This window comes from Euphorbia lathyris, chromosome 10 (genome assembly GCF_963576675.1).
Source record: "Euphorbia lathyris chromosome 10, ddEupLath1.1, whole genome shotgun sequence".
Taxonomy (NCBI): Eukaryota; Viridiplantae; Streptophyta; class Magnoliopsida; order Malpighiales; family Euphorbiaceae; genus Euphorbia; species Euphorbia lathyris.
Window position 1 is genome coordinate 42,446,267 of NC_088919.1, and position 23,261 is coordinate 42,469,527.

Here is a 23,261-nt window from a genome sequence, read left to right on the forward strand (position 1 = left end):
CGCCATTTATGCCCATAGAACACAAAATCAAGAACCCTAATTTTTTCTCAGAATATTAAACATAGCGAACTCGTATAGCGCTGGAAGTTTGATTTGCCACTGCGGAACGCAAGCCCCTTGTACAACTTCCTGGAGTAATGCGAATCCTAGTAGGAGGTATTTCAATTGCAGAAATTTCGGGGTAAGTGTATAGCTACATATTTCTCCATCTCTCGTTCTATATGTGTGCAGAACTCTGATTTTGAACTATTTTGCAGAAACCAAACTCCTATAATTTCTTTGAGTGGCGTGACCCTCCAATGAACGAAAGAGAAAAATCAATTATCCTCGGGCTTCTGAGAAAGCTGGATCGAATTGAGAGAGAATGTGAGATATTGAAAGCTCGGATGGTACGTGACAGGGAAATGGGGCGAGAAAGAGAAGGTGAATTGCAGGACATGCTGGTGAATGAAAGAACAAGGGTTAATGAGAGAAGATGCAACTGTGTTTTTAAGTATATTGTTTGCTTTGGGTTGGTTTTATGGTTTGTGTACGTGTTGGCTTAATTTTCGTGTAATTGGTAGTGAGAAAGGATAGTTTATTATGTCTGAAGTTATGTATGTAGTTAATTTTATGTTATGAATGTACTTGGATTTGGTTAATTGCAAGAAATGAAGTAATGATTTATGGAAATTGTTAATATTGTGTACCTGGAGTTCAGGATTTGGTTAACTTAAGTAATTTGGTTGAAGTAATTGGAGTTTTGGATTTGGTTAATTGAAGTAATTGGAGTTTTGTAGTTGGGTAAGTGAAGTAAAATTATGGAAAATTGAAGTAATTGTGCAAAATTGAACACTACAATACAGGGCATAAACTCAGCAAAAAATTGTCCATAAATATAACAACAGAGGTGACAATAAAACCTGCTTGAACTATATCCAAAAAAAAGGAACTAGAATCTGCATATATCAAGTGCTTTTTACAGATTCACAAAAGCTTCAAAAAAGGGACCAAAATATGCATGTTTGTGCAATGTACAAATTCACAAACACACGGCAAAGATTCACAGACATTCCAAAAAACTTGCACTCAAAATGTGCATATTTCACATGGGAAGTCCCCACAAAACAAAAAAACACATATGTAAATTCATCTCCATGGTTGGCTCTGACTTGTTGCACCACTCCTAGTATGAGGTCTTCTATTTACATTTGATGCAGAACTCCTAGTCTGAGGCCTGCTGGGTGCATTCTGTCTTGGTGCAACAAATGGTGTAGAACTACTAGCTTGACTAGGATGGTCTGATCGCGCAGCAACGTTCATGGCTACATTCTGTGTTGGTGCACCAGACTGGCTTGAACCCTGTATACATATAGTATGTTACATTTTTCATATGCAATTAAAGCCATCATCCAACATAAGTTATTAGTTTAAGAATAACTTACATCCATCATCCAACGCACGGTTTGGGGGGGAGCAGGTGGTCCAGATGCAGTTGTGGTTGTGTTTTGAGTGGTTTGTGCAGTCTTCTGCCTCTTTGACTACACACGTAATAAAAATGTCATAAGAAATTGTTTTCACGCAATAAACTGAAGCAATACAGTTTAAATAACATACATGTGGAGCAGATGTAGCCTTACGCGTCCTCCTATTGTGAGAGGTACTCCCGCAGTTGCCACAACTCATTTTAATTAGGCCTCTACGACTTAACTTGCCCCTAGCTTTAGCCACTTCCAATTCTTCAGGATCCTTTCTTCTTGCCTTCTTTCTTCTCCCTCCTTTTTGTTTTAACTGGGGATGGAGGCATAATAGGAACAGGTTCCTCAACCTCGGGCCATTGATCCATACCATTTGTAGGCTCAATAAAATGGCTATAAACCTTCAGATATGTATCCACAGAATAGCACTCAGCAAGATAATCTTCAGCACACTTATTTTGCCCAATAATGGCTGAAATGGCATGACAACATGGGATACCAATCAATTGCCACCTTCTACAGGTACATTCATTACCTTCCAAGTTGACAACATACTGATCCCCTAAACCTTTAACCTGCACCCTTGGACCCCCCAGAAAAAATAGCATCAAAATGTTTGGCAAAATCTTTGTTTACCTCAAGCTTCTTTAGTATTTTAGGGCACCATTTCTTCTTATACATCTTCATTTTATCTGATTTTGCTTTCAGCCTTTTCATCAGCCTTAACTTGATCATTTCATACATTGTAATGATCCCTTTGTCCCTTGCATCCAATATGTACTTGTTAAAACACTCACATAGATTGTTCAACAACATGTCACATTGACTCCTCTCAGTGAAACAAGCCCTTTCCCAATGCTCACTAGGTCTTTGTCTCAACCACTCTCTAGCTTCGGGGGACCTTTCTTCAATTCTGTTCAGCCATTCCTGCAATTTTGCCATATAAGGAGCTCTTGCTGCATTCCACAACAGATCCTTCAATTCTTTCCCTTTAAACTTGGTTCTGAAGTTCGTGTACATGTGTCTCACACATAGTCGATGTTCAGCCTCTAGGAAGAGCAGTTTGACAGCTCCAATTAACCCATGTAATATAATAACAAATTAAGTTCTATGTGACAAAGTGTTGAACTACATATAATGGGTTGTTAAATTACAAACCTTTTGTCTGTCAGACATAAAGGTCCATTCTTGGCTATGTTCAATTCCCAAGTCATCTGCTAGGATCTCTAGAAACCATGTCCACGTCTCTTTACTTTCAGTTTCCACCATTGCATATGCAATTGGAAATATGCAATCATTGGGGTCTATACCAACTGCAGACAACAATTGACCACCAAATAAGCCCTTCAGCCAACACCTATCAAGTGAAATAAACTTCCTACATCCAGATTTAAAGGCCTCCTTCAGTGCAGTTAGACAGATATACATGCCCCTAAATCTTTCATCCTTCCATCTGCCTTTAACTGTACTGCCAGGATTTGAGCGAAGGATCTCAACCATGTACCTATAATCAGAAAACATATACAATCAGACAAACTTCAAAGAAATATATAAACTGATTCAATGCACATGTACTAACCTGTACATCTTGTCATATTGACTTCGTTCTGTTGAAACACCTTTCCACATGATTTTGATTTGACAAAATTATTTAAGTTATGATAAAAATATTCTAACACATTAAATTTATAATGCTTTGATTTATTTACACTAATGTGTTTGTTCAATGTTGAGTTTAATTGTGTATAAGACATTGAGATTAAAAAGCCCAAAGGCCCATAAAGTGGAAGTCAAGCCCAAGTCAACACATCAACACCATTCGGCTTAGAAGTTCAAAACGAAGCCGTATCAACCAAAACGACGACTCAGCAAGAGAAGGATCGAGAAGCCTTCGTGGCAAAAGCTTCAAGACGAAGCTGCTGAGTTGGACGACAAAGCAGTCTGAACAGCGGCAGAGAATGTTCAACTTCCAGACAAAGTATTTCTACTTTGGGAAAGATTCAAAAGGCGCAGAAAGCTGTCCCGTGGACTTTTCCATAAATGGCGAAACATTCTGCCGAAGACTGACGAAGACAGAAGATGCAAGAATTCTATTGGCCAACAACGCTGAGCACGCCCAGAGTGATAACGACAGGAAGCCGTTTCCCTCCAACGGTTATTTCGAAATTCGAAATGACCAGGTGCCTCAAGTGTCACTATATAAAGGCCATCCATATGCTTCAATCAATACAGAACTTCAAGTTGTCAAAACGCTGACCAATTTTATACTCGAAGATTCTGTGAGAAAAGCAAAGCAAATACCTTACACCAATTTCCATATTTTGTGTAAAAGTCTAGAGTGATTTCCCATCATCTAAAGTGTCTTAGCAATCGTTGTTTAGGACAATCTTATTATCATTTCTAGAAGTATAGAAATGAGAGGTTGAGTACTCGGTTATAGTACTCAGCGGTAGAATAGGAGTGAGTAGAGGTATAGAGGAAGGTACTCTTGTTATACTCAGCTTCTAGTTGTAAAAGGTTTGGTGCTCTACCTTTAAAGAGCTCAGTAGAGAATTCGAAAGCTCGGAACGTGTTCCGGGGACAGGACGTAGGCATAGAGGCCGAACCTGGATAAATCTGCTGAGTAATATCTTTCTAACCTTTAAACTCCTTTAATATATTTTGCTTGCTCGAAAACTGACTAAGTAAAGAGATCACGCTGAGTTGTGTGCATTGAGTATCTGAGTTCAGGAATAGACTCAAGTGCTATCTCCTGACTCAAGGAAAGAAGCTGACTTAGTCACAAGTTGACTAAGCTAGTGTCTTAAATTCACTCAGCACGCTGTGTAATCCTTTTCATTATAAAAGAAGTCAGCCTTAACGTACCAAAATTTTAAATAGTTCCTATCCCCCCCCCCCTTATAACTAACTTGTTACGTTATAAGGGACCAACAAGTGGTATCAGAGCTTAAAAGCTCACTGTACAAGGTTTAACTACCTTGAGCTGATCCCTACTATGGCTGAAAACAGCACTCGGTTTCTCCCAGGAAATCTGACAACTCAGATTTTACCTGAGGGTCTGTCTATTACTTGGCCTCCCCTATTCTTCGGGTCTAACTATACCTTCTGGAAGAATAGGATGAAAAATTTCATTCAGGCAACAAATATGAGTGCATGGCTATTTATAGTCCAAGGCCCATTTGTTCCTGTTGAAACTATTGATGGCCAAAAGGTTGTCAAAGTTGCGACTAGATGGACAGAGGATGATCTCAAGAAGCTACAAAACCATGCTTCGGCAATAAACATGCTTCACTGTGCGCTAGATGCTGCAGAATACAACAAGATTTCAGGTTGTGAGTCAGCGCAGGAGATCTGGAAGAAGCTGGAGGTCACCTACGAAGGAACCAACAAGGTGAAAGAGTCCAAGGTGAACCAGCATATGAGATTGTACGAGCTGTTCGAAATGAACGATGATGAAGGGATCTCAGACATGAATGCAAGATTCACAAACATCATCAACGAGCTCAAGAGACTTGGGAAGATCTTCACTGAGGAAGAACAAGTCAAGAAGATTCTTAGGAGTCTTCCTAAAAGCTGGCAAGCGAAGAAGACTGCTGTTGAGGAAGCTCAAGACTTAACCACCTATAAGTATGATGAACTCATTGGCTCACTGCTGACCCATGAGATCTCAATGAAGAATTTCGAGGTGAAGGAAAAGTCTGAAGACAAGAAGGAAAAGTCTCTTGTCATGAAAGCTGATTCCATTGATGGGAGCTCAACAGACGATGAAGAGATGGCTATGTTTACCAGAAAGATGAAAAGGCTGTTCAAAAAGAATGTGATAACTTGTGGCAAAATCCTTGATCGGAGCACTTCCCTGTGAGGCGCCGTTGGGATCGGCCGGGGACACTCCGATGCCAAAGTCAGTAATATTTCTGAGAATAAACTGTAAGCACAAAAGTAGAGAATCAGTAAGTGTACCTCAATAGCTTGGGATGCAAGCTATTTATAGTCATGTAGTTGTAACCCTCGGTAACTAGAAAGTCTCCATTAATGCTCCATTAATGGCGGTTACTGATCTTATTCAAGTATGATTAATGAGTTATTAGTTGCCTTTATTGGGAATCGGCTCTGCCGTTGAGTTGGCGTATCGAGGTATGATGGCGGGTCTCCCAAGGCGTTTGACTCTTTGTGGCATGTTGGAGAATCTATAGATCCGCCACCTATGACTCTTGCTTTATACGCCATCTGGAGATTCGCCAGTGGATCCTTATCCATAAGAGTATTGATGGCGGATCCTTCATTCTTTGTCTAATTATCCTTTTTCCCCATGTATGATATTTGGATGTTATGGAGATGTAGATGAACAGTCGTGTCATTACTCATCTTTAATTGCTATCAATTCTCCATTAATCTCAGCATTTATCCTTGAAACCCTCAGAGTTGGAGTATTCGAACAATCAAGTCTTTATTCCGCTTTAATGACTATTAATTGCCATTTAATTGTATTTATTCCCATTCATGGATGGTAATAAAGGCGCCTTTTGGTATTTTTGGATCCGTCAAGGCGTATGTACGCTTTCCTTGAGAGCTATGGTGGGTCTCCATTACTCGCTCTCATCGGGCGTATCTCGTTATGGCGTATCTCGTCATAGTCCACATGGTGTGGCATAATGCTAGAAACTCCTTCCTTTTCTCCATTATCTGCATATTCACCCCTGCATTGATCCTGCAATAATTGTCATTGATTCCACATTAATCATGCATAAATATCTCTTTTAGAAGGAATAATGATTTGCCATTATTTATATTAATTTTCCCTTATTTCTTATTCAAGAATAATTTGGGTTGTTATCAGAAGCCCCCCCCTAAAGGTATAAAAAGCTCTTTAGGGCTGTCTAAATGGTGTTTTATTTTTCTATCTTGGAGGAAAGTGGACCCGCCCTAGATGGGGGATCATATATGGAAATGATGCGCCTTTTGGGGCTTCCTTATGCGGGATCTTATGAATAAGATCCGCCCTATGTGGGATCATATATGGATATGATGCACTTTTAGGGGCTTTTGCTTCCTTGTGGATAGGTGGCCAACCGTATCCATTGTTATCCTCTAGGGGCTTCCTGAGAGTTATATTTCCTTTAGAAAGGGAATAACCCGCCCTTTATGGGACCATTTGTTCCTACCGCATAGGATTATGATTCGCCTTAGGGACTTCTTTTCTTCAGTTCTGCCATATTGAGGAGAATGACCCGACCTTAGGGATCAGTAAGAATGATCAGCCATTTAGGGACTTTTGTGCATTTTGTGGAGGGTTTTGGCACTCTAGGCACTTGCCTTTTTAGCCTTTACTCATTTTCCAAAGTGTTTTTACTTTGAATTTGTGAAGGCGAGACTTCGTTATTTCTATGATGAAGATGTGAATTCATTACTTTGATGAAGACGAGGCTTCATTGTTTGGAGATGAAGACGAGGCTTCATTACTTGGATAAAGACGAGGCTTCATTATTTGGAGATGAAGACGAGGCTTCATTACTTGGATGAAGATGAAGCATCATTATTTGGATGAAGACGAGGCTTCATTATTTGGATGAAGACGAAGCTTCATTGTTGGATGAAGACGAGGCTTCATTGTTGGATGAAGATGAGGCTTCATTATTTGGAGATGAAGACGAGGCTTCATTATTTGGATGAAGACGAGGCTTCATTATTTGGAGATGAAGACGAGGCTTCATTATTTGGAAATGAAGACGAGGCTTCATTATTTGGATGAAGACGAGGCTTCATTATTTAGAGATGAAGACGAGGCTTCATTGTTGGATGAACCCTTTTCTTTCCAGAACTATTTTTACTAATGCATTATATCTTTTAGCAAGTAACTTTTTAGAATCTGGTTTAGGATTTCTCCGATTGTTTAGGGTAGGTGTCCATCCGTACCCCAATGTGTGAACCTTTGTGAAGGTTAGAAGCTTTTATTCCTGGTGAGGAAGTTAAGCTGCCTTAGGCGATCGATTTGCTTCCTATCTTTGAGGTGAATCGATCCGCCGCCAGGTCTTGAGACTCTTCTTTGGGAAGAGTATTTGAGAGTGTAAAGTTCTCACGTCTGAGAAATGTTTTAACTCTGTCTCTGACGATGATCAATCGTTTCCTATCTTTGAGGTAGATCGATCCGCCACTGAGATTATTGTTCTCCTATCTTTGAGGAGAAAGTTTAGGGTGTAATTTTCTCATGGTTGAGATAATTTTAACCCGCTTTTGATGGTGACCAATATTTTTCCTGTCTTTGAGGAGAGAGTTGAGCTCATTTGAAAGCTCTTGAGGGTCTGTGTTTCTTATCTTTGTGGAAAGGGGATCCGCCCGTGATGGGGATCAATTGTCCTATCTTTGAGGTAATTGATCCGCCTGTGGAACTTTTCATTCGCTAGCCACTGGGCGTATATCACCTCTTTGATTACATCTGCCTTCTTCAGCTTTGCTATTTCTTCTTCTATAGAATTTGGAAAGATATAGAACAAAACTAGGCAAATGAATATAAGAAGTATGGTAAGAAATAATAAATTATAAAATATAGGATACTATAACAGTTTAATGCACATATAAGAATACGTAAAAATATTGATTTTTAGGCCCATGGTTCCGTCTTTTTTGAGCAACTAGAACCGCATCCTCAATGATGTTTAACTTATGAGTAATCACATCTGGGCTTACTCCTGGGGGGTTCTCGTTCTCCCATGCAAACACGCTTTCAGACTCAATGAGAACTTTCATAACATCCACCTTGATCTCAGGTTTTAATCCTTTGGCGATCCGCACCCGCTTTCCATCAGCAATAAGGAACATTTCTGTGTCGCCCAAAGTTGTAGTGACAAGTTCATCTTCCTCACCTTCGTCATCTTTGAATTGTGGGCGGATCGATAGTGACGCCAAGTAGATCTCTTGAGCCACCTTTTGGTTCCCGCTAATCATTACTCCTCCTTTGCTGGTGGGAATGTACATTGCCAGACGGCGGATGGAAATTAGGGCTGCAACCTTTGAGATGAACGGCCGCCAAAGAATGATGTTATAAGCTAATTATCCATCCATAATAGAGAACTCCAGATCACCAATCCACGCTTGATCATCATCCGCCAGCCTGCATTCCAAAGTTACCTGGCCCTTGGTCCGGATAGTGTGACCTGTCACTCCCATGATGTCAACAATGGTTGTTTCTATTTGGATTGGATCAACCTTTAGTTTGGCAAATGCACCTCTGGTGATGACATTACAAGAATTGCACGTATCCACCATTACTCGCTTCATTTCCCAACCTTCCATCACCATAGTAATAACTAGAGCATCTGCATGTGGAGGGATTACTGGACCTGTTTCTGCAAAAGGGGCAATTGAGGGATGTTTTATCCATGGCGGATGTTTTTACTTTTTTCACGAGTGGCTGATACACTGGTCCATCTGCTATGACATTAATGACACTTTTGAATTTCTTTCTGGGCTTTGTCTTCTGCTTGTCATCTTGTTATTTGTTATTCTAGACAAATCTATCTAGTTTTCCAGCTCCCAGCAAGCTTCAAAATGTGGTGGCCATTTCTTCTATGGAACTTGTAATACGTCTTGGCGTTCCTTTCAACGGTTACATGCTCCCCTCCTTTGGGTTCGGGATATGTAATGTCCCGTTTATATTGCACTCTTCTCCTTTATATTGTGGCAAGTTGGAAGCTTTAAACATTCTTTCCGCCTTGTACCCCAGGATCCGCACTATGAATGGCGAATTCCTGTTAACTGGATGATAATGACATATTATACTCGTCATGAATAAAAATATAAGGCATATTGAGCATGCAAGATTTAATGAAAGATTTGTGTCTATGACTTCATCTTTTACAGTTTATTAGATTTATCATAATAACATGTAATGATATTTATAGCACTTTATAAGAGTGAGGGATCTCAATTTTCTTTAATTAAAAATGGAATAAGAAAGGGGAGGAAACTTATCTTTTTCATCATAAAATTCCAGATTTAATGTAGAAAACTCTTTCCCACCAATATATGGAGAACTGTATCTTTGGATAGATTTGTTGTACTGATTGAGCCAAAGTTTGAGATTGTGATTTCTATTCTGTTGACTCCATTGTTTTGTTCTTTGTGAAACTCTATACAATCAAGATTTTGTGATCTTCTGTTTGTTAGAGATCCACCTTCACCGCACCAATTGATAACTTATGGCAAAATCCTTGATCGGAGCACTTCCCTGTGAGGCGCCGTTGGGATCGGCCGGGGACACTCCGATGCCAAAGTCAGTAATATTTCTGAGAATAAACTGTAAGCACAAAAGTAGAGAATCAGTAAGTGTACCTCAATAGCTTGGGATGCAAGCTATTTATAGTCATGTAGTTGTAACCCTCGGTAACTAGAAAGTCTCCATTAATGCTCCATTAATGGCGGTTACTGATCTTATTCAAGTATGACCGTTAGCACATTAATGAGTTATTAGTTGCCTTTATTGGGAATCAGCTCTGCCGTTGAGTTGGCGTATCGAGGTATGATGGCGGGTCTCCCAAGGCGTTTGACTCTTTGTGGCGTGTTGGAGAATCTATAGATCCACCACCTATGAGTCTTGCTTTATACACCATCTGGAGATTCGCCAGTGGATCCTTATCCATAAGAGTATTGATGGCGGATCCTTCATTCTTTGTCTAATTATCCTTTTTCCCATGTATGATATTTGGATGTTATGGAGATGTAGATGAACAGTCATGTCATTACTCATCTTTAATTGCTATCAATTCTCCATTAATCTCAGCATTTATCCTTGAAACCCTCAGAGTTGGAGTATTCGAACAGTCAAGTTTTTATTCCGCTTTAATGACTATTAATTGCCATTTAATTGTATTTATTCCCATTCATGGATGGTAATAAAGGCGCCTTTTGGTATTCTTGGATCCGTCAAGGCGTATGTACGCTTTCCTTGAGAGCTATGGTGGGTCTCCACTACTCGCTCTCATCAGGCGTATCTCGTTATGGCGTATCTCGTCATGGTCCACATGGTGTGGCATAATGCTAGAAACTCCTTCCTTTTCTCCATTATTTGCATATTCACCCCTGCATTGATCCTTCAATAATTATTATTAATTCCACATTAATCATGCATAAATATCTCTTTTAGAAGGAATAATGGTTTGCCATTATTTATATTAATTTTCCCTTATTTCTTATTCAAGAATAATTTGGGTTGTTATCAGAATGACAAATATTCTAAGAAGCCTTACAAGAAGTTTGATAAGTACAAAGCTGACTCCAACGATAGCAAGTACAAGAAGGACAGCTCAAAGCCCATTACATGCTTTGAATGTCATCAAACTGGCCATATCAAGTCAAGTTGTCCCTCGCTGAGGAAAGAAAGGAATAACGACAAGAAGGCAATGGTGGCAACCTAGAGTGATAGTGATGATTCATCATCATCTGAAGCTGATGCCACTGAGTCAGCAAAGATTTGTTTCATGGCTGACGAACTTGCTGAGCCATGTGTCTCTGAGCATGCTGACCCTTCCATTGCATCTGACGATGAGGAACATTCAACTGAGGTAATATCACTACCCTTGCTCAGAAATGAAATGGTTAATGCCCTGAGTGACCTCTACACACTTGTCAAAAAGTGTAATAAAAAGGTTAGAACACTCAGCAGGCGATGTGACGAGGTTGAGGAGGTCAAACTGAGTGACCTTCGATATCTTCTTCAGGACAACTCAGATCTGCATAGTAACATAGGAATTATGCAAAAGTTTGTCTCTGAGGTCCAATCAGATTATAAGAAACTGAGGAAGGACGTCACATCAATTCAGAACCAACTTAAGGTTCCAAATAAAAGAAATAATCCTCTAAACACTGAGTACTGAAGTACTAGTCAGTAGAGATGGAATCCTCAGCGGAATGTCCAGTGTGACTTATGTGGGAAGAAAGGACACACCACAAAGGTGTGCTGGCACGCTCGGCACTGGGGTGCTAACCAGTCAGTGAGACATCCTAAACGGAAGGTCAGCTGTGACTTCTGTGGAAAGAATGGACATACTGTCCAAGTATGTCGTCATAAAATAAAATATGATGCTTTACCTATTGAACCTAACAAGCAAGGACCCAAAAATAATTGGGTACCTAAAAGCAACTAGCTATATTGCAGGTAAGCCTGAGGTGTGATGAGAAGTCAAAGATGTGGTACATTGACAGCGCATGCTCGAGGCATATGACTGGTGATGAAACTCAGTTCATCACGTTTGAGCGTAAATGAGGAGGAAGCGTAAGTTTTGGAGACAACAAAAAGGGTAAGATAGTAGGGTCAGGAACCGTTGGTGGTAATTGTTGGTCCCTTATAACGTAACAAGTTAGTTCCAAGGGGGGGATAGGAACTATTTAAAATTTTGTACGTTGAGGCTGACTTCTTTTTCTTAGAAAAAGGTTTACACAGCGCGCTGAGTGAACTTAAGACACTAGCTTAGTCAACTGGTGACTAAGTCAGCTTCTTTCTTTGAGTCAGGAGATAGCACTTGAGTCTATTCCTGAACTCAGATACTCAATGCACATAACTCAGCGTGACCTCTTTACTTAGTCAGGTTTTAAGCAAGAAATATATATATCAAAGGAGTTTAAGGTCAGAAAGATGTTACTCAGCAGATTTATCCAGGTTCGGCCTCTATGCCTACGTCCTGTCCCCGGAACACGTTCCGAGCTTTCGAATTCTCTACTGAGCTCTTTAAAGGTAGAGCACCAAACCTTTTACAACTAGAAGCTGAGTATAACAAGAGTATATTCCTCTATACCTCTACTCACTCCTATTCTACCGCTGAGTACTATAACCGAGTACTCAGCCTCTCCTTTCTATTTCTAGAATTGATAATAAGATTGTCCTAAATAACAATTGCTAAGACACTTTAGATGATTGGAAATCACTCTAGACTTTTACACAATAATCTGGAAATTGGTGTAAGTATTTGCTTTGCTTTTTCTCACAGAACCTCAAGTGTGAATTTGGTCAGCGTAATGGTTAGTTGAAGATCTGCATCGAATGAAGTAACTGAAAGGCCTATTTATAGTGACACTTGAGGCATTTGGTGATTTCAAATTTCGAAATAACCGTTGGAGGGAAAACGGCTTCATGTCATTGTCACTCAGTCTGCTTCAGTGCCATTGGCCAATCAGATTCTTGCATCTTCTGTCTTTGGTCAGTGCAGAGCAGCTTTAGGTCAGTCCAGCAGAATGTCTCTCCTTTTATGGCAAAGTCAACCAGACAGCTTTCTATGTCTTCTGAACTTTACCCGAAGTGGAAATACTTTGTCTGGAAGTTGCTCTTGCTCAGCTGCTGTCTTGTACTCTTTGTCGTTCAACTCAGCAGCTTCGTTCCGAAGTAGTCAAGGAAGGTCTTCTCGATCCTTCTCATGCTGAGCTACGTTTTATCAACAACGACAGCGTTTTGCTTACACGGGCCGAGTGGTCTTGATCTGTTTTGACTTGGGCCTTTGACTTTCTTTTGGGCCTTTAGCCTTTTAATATTTGTGTCTTATAAACAAGTAACTTAACATTGAACAAACACATTAGTATAAAAAATCAAAGCATTTAAACTTAGTGTGTTTAGAATATTTTTTAATATACTTAAATAATTTTGTCAAATCAAAATCATGTGGAAAGGTGTTTCAACAAACTCCCCCATTTTGATGTTGGCAAAACTATTCAGTGAAGAACTCAGTGTTGAGCTCCCCCATGATAGTTGACCTTTTATAACTTAATAAACTCCCCCGTAAGGGTTGAGCTACTGACTCAGTTTTACTCTAAACATTTTAAGGTTTAATTGAGTAAGTCCTAGGTCAGTTTTTCAGATAAAGGTCAGCTCATGGAACATATTCTATTAACTCAGTTTTAAGCGGAAGATTTAACTATCAGAGAACGCTGAGTATATTGTTGTTCAATGAGTCTTATAAGACAGTGTTTTATAGCATGCAAGACAGTGTTAACAGCATACAATCAACAGACATTGTAAATGATAAACATAGTTGATGTATTCAAAGATGCAAAACATAAAACATAATAACTCAGCATCACATAAGATTGTAATCAAGTTGAATAATATAATGCAAGCATTGTATTAAGTTTAAAGTAGTCAGCATACATAAGCAAAATAAACATAGAAGATAAAACTAAAAGGTTGAGCTAGCTAGTTTTATTTCTTTTTGCTCTTAGGCTTTTGCTGACTGCTCCCAACAGCATCCTCTTGCTGAGTTCTTCTAGCTTGTTCTTTCTCCCCCGTTTTGGCAGCATCGGGAGGAGGAGGAGGCCTGAAGGAGCTTGTTTGGAAAGCTTCAGTAATTTTAGCTGACATATTTTTAAGCTTGAGGGTGCTTGCATTTATGCCATTAAAAATAATGACACCCTCTTCCAGTACATCTTTATCAACCTCGATGTTGGATGAGCTAAGCATGCTCAGCACATATTCTTGTGATTTGCCTACCCAAGTGATGGTGTCCGTTAGCGCAGCAAATGCTTGATGAAACATTCTCAGCAATGCTGTGTCATTGTACTGACGCTGGACGTTGGAATGATGTATATGGGTGAAGGTACGTTGTGAGTACTGGAGAATTTCATTCTGCTTTAGTTGGTCAGTTTCCATCTCTTCCTTGTTTAGATTCAGCAAGCGAACAGCTTCGCCGATCTGCTCAACTGAGCATTGAGAGTAAGAAGAAAGCTGATGATTGGTCTTTTCTTGCTCAGTCTTAAGCTGGGTGAATAATTGCTGAACTTCGGCAGAAGTTGCATACCCGGAGTTTGCAGATGACAATGTTTGGAATTGTCCCTGAAGGGAGTTGATATGGTGAACCATGGTCAGTTGGAGTTCAGCCAGCTTTGTTATGGACTCCTACCTTGGTTGTTGAGCTTGGATATTTGTCACCACACTCAGCAGGTCTTTTAGACCTCGAACCTCGTTGAGAAGTTGAGTGACTTGTGAGAGCTGAGTGGACTCATTATCGGCAGATCCAGCAGCAGTTTCTGAGGTCTGATGAAGGTCTTGGATCAAGGCCTGCGCCGAGTTAATGATCCTTCTACCAGACTCAGTGGCAGTGAGATAGTTGAATGATCTTTCATCAGTTGGTGGAGGTGTTAGGTTTAATTCAACATGTGAAGTGCCAGCGGGTTCAGTGACTGGTCTTGGTGTGTCAACCTGCACTTGTTCTGTTGGTTTGGGAAGTGATTGAACAGCAGTATTGATGATAGGTTCAGAGTCAGGCTGAAGCTGACTTGTTGGTGAAGGTGGGATAATTTCAGTGCTGCCTGGAGTAGGAATTTCAGTATTCAGCTGAGGACTAGGTTCAGCAGTGTCATCGAGAACTTGCTCGGTGTTGGTCGGATTGTCAAAAGCATTTAAGTCAGCTTGTTCCTGTGGAAGAGAAACAGGGGCTTGCTTTTCGGTTTGCTCTAGTAGAGAAGTATAAGTTTTTCTGAAGAACTTTAGCTTGATACGAGAAGGATCAGGGATCAGCTCAGGTTGGTTGTCAGTAAAGTCTAAGACTATAGTCTGATGTGCCTTTACAAGTCTTCTTCTTTTTCCCTGAGTCCTTGGAGGAGTGGGATCAGCGAGAATTGAGTGAGATAGAGAAGGTTCACCCTGATCAGTATTGAGCTATTCTGTGTGCTCAGCTTCGTCGTCTGCAGCCAACTCAGTGTTAGTTGGCTCAACATCTTCCTCTTCACATTCTAACTCAGTGTCATCCTGACCACTTTCTTCGTCAGATTGTTCTTGCTCATCATCCTACTCTTCTTCCTCTAATTCTTCTTCTAGCTGTTCAACGAACTGATCATCCAGTTCAACTTCATCGTTCTATTGCTCAGGGTTAGCGCCTTGACTCTGGGCATAATGAGAGTTGATGGGTACGAAGAAGGTAGTAGGCAGAGCATCAATTGGACTTAACTCCGAAGAGTTCTTCTGTTTCTTACTCAGAGATTCCTCATCAGTGTCTGCTCTTTCTTCTGCCTCAGGCACATCTTGCCTAGGTCTTTTCTCAGCTGACTTGGGCTCAGCTTGACCTTGCTGGGACTGAGCATCTGTTCCTTTGGATACAACCCTCAGTTTCTTTGGAGGAGGAACAGCTCCCTTAGAGGTGCTTAGCACAGCTTTCCTCTTCCTGTCAGCGGGGGCCTTAGTTCTTTTGCTCTTTTTAACCACTGTTCCCTCAGTGGTCGGATCAGCAGCACCTTTTGCTTTCTTGATTGGCTGATTAAACTTCAAAGCAAATAGGGCAGCGGCAGTAATCTCTGATCCTTGGGCCTTAGTTTCCCCCGATAGGTCCACTTGGTGGTCCAAGAGGATTTTGGTGATGAGTGAGCCCAGCCTTAGAGTTCCAGTGCTCCTTTGAAATCCGGCGATTAAGAATACTGGTATGTTGATGGGCTTGTAGGTCAGCATATGCCATATGAAGCATTGCTCAAAGTTTGTTGCTGAGCTGGTGCAATTTATCTTCAGGTAGATATAATTAGTCAGCAGGTAGTGTGCCATCTTTTGGTGTTGGCCCATTGAAGTACTGGAGATTTCTCCAGCATGGCCAGTAGGTTTGCAGAACGTAGTGAAATACCCAGTGATGTCCTGATCTCCAGACTTCCTAAGAATGGCTCCTTCATTCTTGAGTTTCAGAAGGCTGGCTAGGTAGGCGGGATTGATGAAGATGGTTTTGTCCTTTACCTTGGTGACTAAGCGGTCCTGGTTGTCATCAGCGACACGAAGGTGGTGGTAAAATTCCCTCACCAAGTCAGGGTAGGTAGGATCTCTTATTGAGAACAGCTCGGTCCAGCCATTCTTTGAGATCCACTCATAGAATGGTTGCTCTTTTTCCACAAATTCGTTCGAGAACCACCTTGAGTAGTCAATTTTGTATTCCCTGACGTTCTCATAGACCCTGATATATATTCGTTGCTTAGGTTTCTTCCCTTTGGAGGAGGTACCTTGTTCAGTCTGGGTTTTCTTGCTCGGTGTGGTAGCTTTGGTTTGGTCATGCTGGGTAGGAGGTTTAGGGTTTCCAGCAGATTGGTGACCGGCATCGGAGATGTTTACAGAGACGTTCGTCATTTTCGCAGAGAAGATTTAAAGGTTTTGAAGTTTTTGAGAGAGAAAGTATTAATGGCAGAGAATTCTGTAAGCGTAAAGAAATAAAGGTGGGGATTTGCCCATAACTTATAAAGGTGAGAGATGGATCTTATCGAATCCATGTGTCAGTTTTGCCCTCGGGATATTCAACCGATAAGAATCCTGGCATTTATGACACATTCGGCGCATACGTCATCCTAGGTGGCTATACACGTGCTTTTGCATTCAATGCAACAGATCAATTTACTCAGTGTGAGAATCCTAATCGTTCTATATTCTGAGTAGTCAGTTTTATACAAACGGATGGTTTAAGTAATTAGTTTGAGATAACTACTCAGTGCGCATATTTGCTCAGCATGTGATATTTATTCATTTAATATTAAACACTCAGCATACATAAGATTCACTCAACAAGTAATAGCATAAATCATTCAGCATGATAATTCACTCAGCATGAATGTATATTTAGAACTAGAATTTACTGAAGAGGATTAAACATACCAATGGCTTCTCTCAGTATGCTAAACTACTCACGAGCCAGTGGCTTCGTGAAGATATCCGCAAGATGATCATCCGTTGGGACATAGGTCAGCTTGATCTCACCCTTGAGTACATGGTCTCTAATGAAGTGATGTCTGATGCTGACATGCTTTATCCTGCTGTGCTGAATTGGGTTCTTTGATAGATCAATTGCACTTTTGTTGTCACATTTGACCTCAATTGTCTTTGTTTGAACACCATAGTCTTCAAGCTGTTGCTTAATCCATAGAACTTGAGCAACACAGTTTCCAGCAGCAATGTACTCAGCTTCAGTGGTAGACAAGGCTACTGACGCCTGCTTCTTACTGAACTAGGATACAAGACAGCTCCCTAGGAAGTGGCATCCTCCAGAGGTGCTTTTTCGTTCAAGCTTGTCTCGTCCATAGTCAGCGTCAGTGTATCCAACGAGTGTGAAATCATGCGTGTTGGGATACCATAAACCTGCGTTCACTGAGCTTTGCAAATATCTAAGGATTCTTTTTACAGCTATGTAATGAGATTCCTTAGGGTTAGATTGATATCTAGCACAATAGCATACTGAGAACTGAATGTCCGGTCTACTCGCTGTTAAGTAAAGTAGAGAGCCAATCATACCTCGGTACAATTTGCTGTCTACTGACTTACCATTCTCGTCAGTGCATATGATAGTGTCAGTGCCCATAGGAGTAGATATTGGCTTGCAATTTTCAAGATCATATTTCTTCAATATCTCCTTGGCATATTTAGCTTGACTGGTGAAGATGCCATTCTTTCCTTATTTAATTTGAAATCCAAGGAAGAAGTTGAGTTCTCCCATCATTGACATTTCAAACTCAGTCTGCATTTGTTTGCTAAATTCCTTACACATTGACTCGTTAGTTGCACCAAAAATAATATCATCAACATAAATTTGAGCCAGCAGGGTATCTTTCCCTTTTCTCTTAATGAATAAGGTTGTATCAGCTTTGCCTCTGACATAATTTCTAGTCAGCAGGAAACTGGTCAGCCTTTCATACCAAGCACGTGGTGCTTGCTTGAGGCCATACAAAGCCTTTTTGAGTTTATAAACGTGGTTTGGGAACTTAGGGTCCTCAAACCCTGGAGGTTGGTTAACATAAACTTCCTCGTTTATAACTCCATTAAGAAATGCACTCTTAACATCCATTTGAAATAATTTAAAGTTCATATAAGATGCATATGCACATAAGATTCTAATAGCCTCTAGCCTTGCCACTGGGGCAAAGGTCTCACCATAGTCAATACCTTCTTGCTGACTGTAGCCCTGAGCTACAAGTCGCGCTTTGTTCCTGACTACGTTCCCTTGTTCATCCAGCTTGTTGCGGAAGACCCATCTTGTTCCAATGGTCTTCTGACTCCTTGGATGTGGCACTAGCTCCCATACATCATTTCTTCTGAATTGATCAAGTTCTTCTTGCATGGCGCTCATCCAGAATTCATCGTGCTCAGCTTCAGCGAAGTTCTTTGGTTCCTGAACTGAGACGAAGGCTACGTTGCTGAGGTATCTCCTGAGTTGATTTCTTGTCATCAGGGTATTCTCAGCGGCATCAAGAATAGCACTCTCTGAGTGTCCTCTTGGTATCCTTATCTCCTTTGGTAGATTGATGTCTTGTGATGTCTGTGTTTCAACAATCTCTGCAGGTGTAGACTGGTCAGTGAAAACAATTTGAGGTTCACTTTTACCTTTGGTCAGCCCTTGAGGGAATGAATCAGCGGCTGTATCTTGATCAGCGGGTACTGAGTGGGGATCATCCTCAGTCAGCGGCAGATATCTTCCTGCAGGGTTAGTTTCGTCGAACTCAACATGTACTGACTCTTCTAAAACTTGAGTTCGTTTATTGAAAACTCTGTATGCTTTGCTGTTTGTTGAGTAGCCTAAAAAGATAGCTTCATCAGCTTTTGAGTCAAACTTAGCTAAGCTATCTTTGGTATTCAAAATAAAATATTTACAGCCAAAGGCACGAAAGTATCCAATATTGGGCTTTCGTCCTTTCCAAAGTTCGTATGGGGTTTTCTTTAGTATAGGTCTAACAAGAGCCCTATTAAGAATATAGCACGCTGTGTTGACAGCTTCTCCCCAAAAGTACTTTGGAAGCCTATGCTCACTCAGCATTGTCCTGGCTATTTCAACCAAGGTTCTGTTCTTTCTTTCAACAACCCCATTTTGTTGAGGCGTTCTAGGAGCAGAAAAATTATGGTCAATGCCGTTGGTTTCACAGAATTCAACAAACTGTTGGTTCTTGAATTCTCCACCATTATCACTTCGGATGTGAGCCAATTTTAGGTCTTTGTCATTTTCAAGTTTTCTTACCAAATTTGAAAATGTCTCAAAGGTCTCATCCTTGCTACTCAGCAAGATGATCCAAGTGTACCGAGAAAAGTCATCCATAATGACCAAGGAAAATCTTCTTCCACCCAAGCTCAACGACTGGACTGGACCGAAGAGATCCAAGTGTAGTAACTCTAATGGAAGCTTAGTTGAGACAATGTTTTTACTATGAAAAGATTGTTTGGTTTGTTTTCCAGCTTGGCAAGCGTGGCATAATTGATCTTTTTCAAATTTAAGTTCTGGCAGTCCCTCAACCAATTGCTTTCTTGCTAATTTGGCCAGGAGGTCCATGCTTACATGACCAAGTCTCCTGTGCCATAGCCAGGAATTTTCTTCCTTTGAAACTAAGCATACAGTTTTTGAAAACTTTTTCTCTAAGTTCAGCATGAAGACATTATCAATACGAGGGGCAGTTAAAATTAACTCATTTGTTTTACCCTCGAATATTTTACATCCAGTGTCATCAAATATAACTTTTCTCCCATTTTCACATAGCTGAGCTACGCTGAGTAAGTTATATTTGAGTCCGCTGACTAGGGAGACAGACTCAATAGTAGGATTACCTCCAACGGTTCCTGACCCTACTATCTTACCCGTTTTGTTGTCTCCAAAACTTACGCTTCCTCCTCGTTTACGCTCAAATGTGGTGAACTGAGTGTCATCACCAGTCATATGCCTCGAGCATGCGCTGTCAATATACCACATTTTTTACTTCTCAGCACACCTCAGGCTTACCTGCAATGTAACTAGTTACTTTTAGGTACCCAATTCCTTTTGGGTCCTGGCTTGTTAGGTTCAACAGGTAAAGCATCATATTTTATTTTATGGCGACATACTTAGATAGTATGGCCGTTCTTTCCATAGAAGTCACAGCTGACCTTCCGTTTAGGATGTCTCACTGACTGGTCAGCACCCCAGTGCTGAGCGTGCCAGAACACCTTTGTGGTGTGTCCTTTCTTCCCACAGAAGTCACACTGGACATTTCGCTGAGGATTCCATCTCTGCTGACCAGTACTTCGGTACTGAGTATTCAGAGAAATATTTTTTTTGTTTGGAACCTTTAGTTGGTTCTGAATAGATGTGACGTCCTTTCTCAGTTTCTTAGAATCTGATTGGACCTCAGAGACAAACTTTTGCACAATTCCAATGTTACTATGCAAATCTGAGTTGTCCTGAAGAAGATATCGAAGGTCACTCAGTTTGACCTCCTCAACCTCGTCACATCGCCTGCTGAGTGCTCTAACCTTTTTATTACACTTTTTGACAAGTGTGTAGAGGTCACTCAGGGCATTGACCATTTCATTTCTGAGCAAGGGTAGTGATATTACCTCAGTTGAATGTTCCTCATCGTCAGATGCAATGGAGGGGTCAGCATGCTCAGAAACACATGGCTCAGCAAGTTCGTCAGCCATGAAACAAATCTTTGCTGACTCAGTGGCATCAGCTTCAGATGATGATGAATCATCACTATCACTCTAGGTTGCCACCATTGCCTTCTTGCCGTTCTTTCTTTCTTTCCTCAGCGAGGGACAACTTGACTTGATATGGCCAGTTTGATGACATTCAAAGCATGTAATAGGCTTTGAGTTGTCCTTCTTGTACTTGCTGTCGCTGGAGTCAGCTTTGTACCTATCAAACTTCTTATAAGACTTCTTAGAATATTTGTCATTCTTTTTGAACAACTGTAGACACCGAGTCGGAGGACCTGTGACGAAAACCCATAACAAGACGGTTGAAGCGGTTGGTTCCGATAATTTAAAGCAAAAATAATAATAAAAATCACGAGAGGATCTGCAGGGGTTGCGATCATCAAGTGGACGGCTCGTGGGTGCTCAGCGGCGTTGGGCGAGCGCCTAGAGGCAGCCGGCGCGCGCCCGGCAGAGCGGGGCACACGCCCAGCGACAGCGGGACGCGCGCGCCCAACCATTTTTGGCATAGGCCCAAAATTTTTGGGGTCGGGCTACGCCCAAAATTTTTTTGGGATCCGTGCCTATAAAAGGCATGGATCCCCATGCATTTAATGAGGGGAATTTTTGGAGACTCTCTCACTCTAAAACATTTTTTAGGCAGAGAAAGTAATTTTTTTGAGAAAAATATTTTTTTTCTTAAAAAATCCGAATTTCCTAAAAGTTAAAATTTTTACTAAAAACCCGAAAAACACAAAAAACGTAACTTGTGGAATCAACCGACTTCAGCTGTCAATACTGATCTTGAGATATTATCCGAGGACTAGACTCGCTTTATATATTTTATTTATTTATTTATTCATCATTTTAGTTATTTATTTTAAAGTTTTATTTATTTAGTTAATTATTTATTTATCACGTTTTATTTATTATTCCGTATTTATTTAATTTTCGTCTCGTGTTAAACAAACGTTTGGTTTTGTTTTTGAAATAAAAAATCTCGTTTTAATATCCCAATACGAACCGTGATCCGACTCAAAGGTAGTTCGGGATTAAAAAACGTTGTAATTATAAGTTTTGGTTTTTTTTCTAAATAACGTTTAAAAATAAAACGTCGTTTTAGGAGTCTCCGTTATAGACTGTGATCCTATTTTGGTAGTTCGGAGATCCAAAATGATAGAATAGATCTAATCTAAAGTATTTGAATAAATCTGGAAAGTATAGGGACTGTTTCTGATATTCTGTCATTTCTGTCACTAACGGCAAATTAGCGACGGATTTTCCGTCGGTAATCTGATGGAATCCGAAAATCACCCTTTTAACCCACTTTTCTCAACTTTTTGATATTTATACTTGTGTACATATGTATTTAATTATGTAATATGTTTATAAAAATTATTTTTAAGTCCTATAATATTAATTATGTATTATATAGCTATTTATTTCATGTTGAAATTTAATTTGTTTGGATTTAATGTTATAAAGTAATATATGTGTATATATATATATATAGTTTTTGGGTTGTTTGGGTTATATTAGCTATTATTAGGTGAAACCATTTTGGGATAAATGATATTCTCTTATTTTGGGATTTTTGCCCATTATTTTTACATAGCTTTAACTAGAATAAAAAATGTATTATATTTAGTATTCTTTCTCATTTTCTTTATTATATCATTTAGTATTTCTTACTCATTTTTATCTATAGATATATCCTTATTTTTAGATAAAACTAGGTATATATATGTATTTCTATTTTATTTTTGTATATATGTATATATTTTAAATATATTTGATTGGGTAAATTTGGCCTTGATTTGTTAATCATTGTAATGATGTTCAAGTAAGGGCTAATTGAGTGAAAAGGGGAAAATAAAAGACAAAAAAAAAAGATTTCAAGTTGTTTGTTTAAATTAAAGTTTTTCTAGATATTCTTCAAGTGCAAATAAAAGATTTTTGTCATTTTAAACCGCTTCCAAAATATCACGTGTTGAAACCTTAATTCGTTCCAACGGCGGATTAAGCGAACCTTGTAATTAAAATCGTCTTCTATTTGTAAATAATAGAGTTTTGAATCGTTTTCTTGTCTAAATGATTTTGTACAAAAATAAATGAACTTATATGCTTAATCACGTTTTTTTTTGTTAAAACTTCTTATCTCACATTTTCAAACGCTCGAGTCGTTCCAACAGCGATTCGGGTCGATGTCATGTAAATTAACGGGGTTTTGAAACGTACCTAAATCGTTCCAACGGCGATTAAGGTACGAACCATGTAAACAAACTCATTTTTGGGGAATGAGATTAGCTTGGAATTAGTGTATAGCCTAAAGCATAAAATCACACTGTGAATAAATCAATTCTTTCTTCTCCCCCTCTCTCTTCTATGTATTTTAAATTTATGCAAAATGGGTGATTCTTTACTAAAATGGCTTTTAA